Here is a 3,964-nt window from a genome sequence, read left to right on the forward strand (position 1 = left end):
AAAAGATGCATCATAGTAGGTGACTAGTCAACCACATGAGGTCAGTCCCAGTTGCACACTAGAAGGAGCATTAGCCGGTTAGGTGCAGCCACATCCAGCAGCAGCATGTCCTCCCCATTTCGACTAAGTCCATTTGAAGGAATCCTGCACACATCTGTGCTTCAACCGAGCCCATATCACAACGTCCACGAGCCTTCTTTTTGACATTTTTCTCGTCCAGGTTCATCACCCATGCATCCAAGCAGCCGAGTCCTAGCCGTTCGTGAAGCCTCCCAGCGTCCGTGCCCCATCGCACGAAGATCGCAATCCAGCTTCCATCTTCCTCGCAGGCCACGACCGTCCAGTCCGCTTCTCCCGAGATCCTAGCTTCTGTGATCAGCTCCCAGCAAGTCCCGACTTCATCCCGGCATGCCACGTTCGTCCGCGTGCAGCTCATCATCCAGCGAACATCATCCGAATCCTAGCATCAATCCTCTGCATCCCATGCTTCCGAATCGAATCTGTGAAGCCTTCCAGCATCTCCACGTTTCAGCCTTCCCTAGATCCCGCAAGCATCTGCTCTCCACGCGTCTTCCGGATTCGTTCCCAGATCTTCTCCGCATCCGTGAGCCAACGTCCGCAACCTCCCGCGAAGCATTCTCCCATGATTCCGCGTCCGGATATCTCGCAACTGGATGAGGGATCCATCGGGGGGGAATATAGAAGGTCTCTCCCTCAGCTGGAGAGGGGGGTCCCATTCGAAAAAAAAACGAGAGGAGAGTTCATTCGAAAACAGAGCCTCAGATCCCTCATTCGGTAGAAATAGAGGATGAGCCATTAGAAAAGAAAAAAAGGAACAGAGAAGAGATACTCTGTTTCGGGCCAAAGAAAAGAAAAAAAAATGGAAGGGGGACTAATGTGTAAAATGAGTGGCTGATTCCTTAGGTGAAGGGTGATGGAGGAACCTTTGATGTATTGCTTTCTTTGAAGTAAATTCTGAACCTTTGCTCTTATTGATTCATATTTTTGATGTGTTATGGGTTCTTGCATAACTATTTTGTAGATAGATTTTTAATGGTTTATGTTTATTGGTACATGGACTGCTTTAGTATTTGATTTGTCGTTGATGTAATAGGCACGATGAATGCTTAAAAATAGAGTTCATATGTCCATAAAATATATTTCATGTTTTGATCTATTCTACTCTTACATCCTTAATCAAGAATCGCAGGATTTATCCTTGAATGCAATATTATCAAGGGGGATTCCGGATCCCTAACCATTTCTATTTGATTAAACTTTGTTCATTGATCTATTATTCTCTGTTTTTAATTTCTGAAAATCAAAACATCATCTTAATCCACATATTTATTCAACTGAAAAATACATCTAAAAATTACGCTAATAATCTATAGATCGTTTTCTGAGGATTCGACCTCGGACTCCCGAGATTTTACTACTTGTGCGATTCTCCTGCACTTGGGAGAACAATTTTATTTTTGCATCAAGTTTTTGGCGCCGTTGCCGGAAAACGGCTGATTTATTACTATAATTTTAGATTTAATTAGTACTTTAGTAGTTAGTCTTTTTCATTCGAAAAAAAAAAATCTTTACTGCTGTTTTTTTATTCCCTGCACAGTCTGCATCAAACTCTGATATCAAAGAAATTAACCGTCTGAGTGAACTCACATTTGGTCGTCAGGTGCAGGACCTATGTTTCTTTCATCTGAACGGACTGATTGATATTCTGAAACTTTTAAGACTGTTAGATTAATACGAAAACTTGCTGCTTTCTGTTTTGAATTTTTCGTATTTAATTGTTTTAGAATCAGAATTTTATTGTTATCATATCTCATTAACCCTTGTTGCTAATTAAAAATTTAAGAAAAAAAAAACGTTAAAAAAAGATAAAAGGTGATTATTCAAAAAATTAAAAAAAATCCTAAAATTTCAAATTTCAAATTTCAGAATTTAAATTTCAAACTTCGACTCATAAAATTTTTAAAAAAAATAAATAAATAATTTGCTTGATCACCTATTCAATGAAATTTAATGTCATATCATAAAATATTAAAAAAAAATCTCTTGATTGTTGCATATAGTATAAAGCATCAGCATAAAATATTGTAAGGGCTGAACCCATTTAAAAAGATAAGGTCGGAATTTCATCACTCGTCCTAAGCCCAAAAATCACCCCATTGCATAAATATCCTAAGGTTAACTAAAATCAACTAGACGTTGGCCCCTAAGGACATTCGAGCTCAATAGGACGAAGACCACCGAAAGTTGCACCAATTTCGCTCTGTGGCTTAGTTGATGTCTAGGCAAGCTTTGTCCCTATAAGGGAGACAGTTCATCTGTTCGAGGCAAGTGGGTTTTAAGTGGGACCTTTACGAACGCATCGTGACCCCTCCACTTACCTGGGAGCTTACCTGGTCAACTCGGTTCATTAGACCGGATTGGAGGCTTAGGTGCCCTCTTCAAACCAGTTAGGAGCTGTCTAGAAATTTAGGAAAAACATTAGAAATTGAGGTGTAATGTTTAGTTGCATGTTTGATTGTGAATAGATTTTTGTTTTAGGGTGTAGTTTTAGGCTATCTTTAGTTGGTACTTACATTTACATTTATTTTATTTTTTAAAAAAAAAACATAAAAAAAATTTAAATTTAAAAAAAAATTAATTAAATTTTGTATGCTAGGTTGGGATAGGGACGACACCGGTCGATTAAGTCGTACAACTTTAGATCATCCCTTAGGACACACCCTTGAAATTCCTTCGCAGTATTTCACACCTTGTGAGATGGCAAATTTTTCTGATGATGTAGGAAGTCACCATGGTGATGAAGGTAGACCCCCAGTTATGACACTTCGACAATACTTACATCCCACTAGGACTAGTCAACCTTTATGCATGATTATTCCTGAAAACGTAGGACACTTTGAAATCAAACCAGGAGTAATTCAATTGCTGCCCAAGTATCATGGGATGGAATCCGAGAACCCTTATCTTCACCTTAAGAATTTTGAGAAAATTAGCATCACATTTAGAGTGCCAAATGTATCGGAAGATGTCCTTAAATTGACCTTGTTTCCTTTTTCCTTAAAGGATAAAGCCAAAACATGGCTGAACTCCTTGAGACCTAGATCGCTAGGAACATGGCATGACATGCAAAGAGAATTCTTGAAAAAATTCTTTCCCGCACAAAGGACTAACTTTTTGAAAAGACACATTAGTAATTTCCAACAAAAAGACCATGAAACATTTTATGAATGCTGGGAGAGATTTAAAGATTTGCTTCTTTCTTGTCCTCATCATGGGTTTGAAACATAGAGAACCATTAGTTTCTTTTACGAAGGGTTGTCTCCACAGTTGAAACAATTTATAGAGACTATGTGCAATGGTCTATTTCTGGAAAAGCAACCCGATGAGGCATGGGACTATTTAGACTCTCTTGCAGAGACTGCACAATTATAGGATACAGGGGATAGAGTGAATAAATCTTTGCCTAAGCCTACTAGCATTCCACACGGGGGCCTTTACAACCTTAATACTCAGGATGATATTCAGGCTAAAATGGCAGCCCTTACTAGGAAGGTAGAGGAAATTGAACTTTGAAGGATTGAACCCGTCAAGATCGTAGAACATAACAGCGAGTGTTGTAGGATTTGCGAGATGCCTGGCCATCTCATCACTGATTGCCCCACAATACCCGCATTCAAGGAAGTCTTGCACGATCAGGCCAATGTTATGAATACCTATCAAAAATCTTTCAATAATCCTTTTTCAGGTACTTACAACCCTGGATGGAAGAACCATCCAAATTTCAGATGGAGGAATGACCAACCTCAACAAGTATATAACCCAACTCCTCCACCTCCGCAACCTCATTATGCACACGCACCCCCTCAAAAATCCAGTCTCGAAGAAACTTTGCAATCTTTCATGCAAGGCCAAGCTAAAATCAATGATGAATTAAGAAATCAAC

The 3,964-nt window shown here is 39.2% G+C and overlaps 1 pseudogene; it reads right to left on the reverse strand.

Annotated features, from left to right (window-relative positions):
* Nucleotides 1-3,201: 3,201 nt before the first annotated feature.
* LOC148700180 (small nucleolar RNA R71) lies at nt 3,202-3,299 on the reverse strand (annotated as a pseudogene).
* Nucleotides 3,300-3,964: the final 665 nt, after the last annotated feature.

Source organism: Phoenix dactylifera, chromosome 13 (assembly GCF_051530095.1).
Source record: "Phoenix dactylifera cultivar Ajwa chromosome 13, Ajwa_hap1_PhDact_Kaust_v1.1, whole genome shotgun sequence".
Lineage (NCBI taxonomy): Eukaryota > Viridiplantae > Streptophyta > Magnoliopsida > Arecales > Arecaceae > Phoenix > Phoenix dactylifera.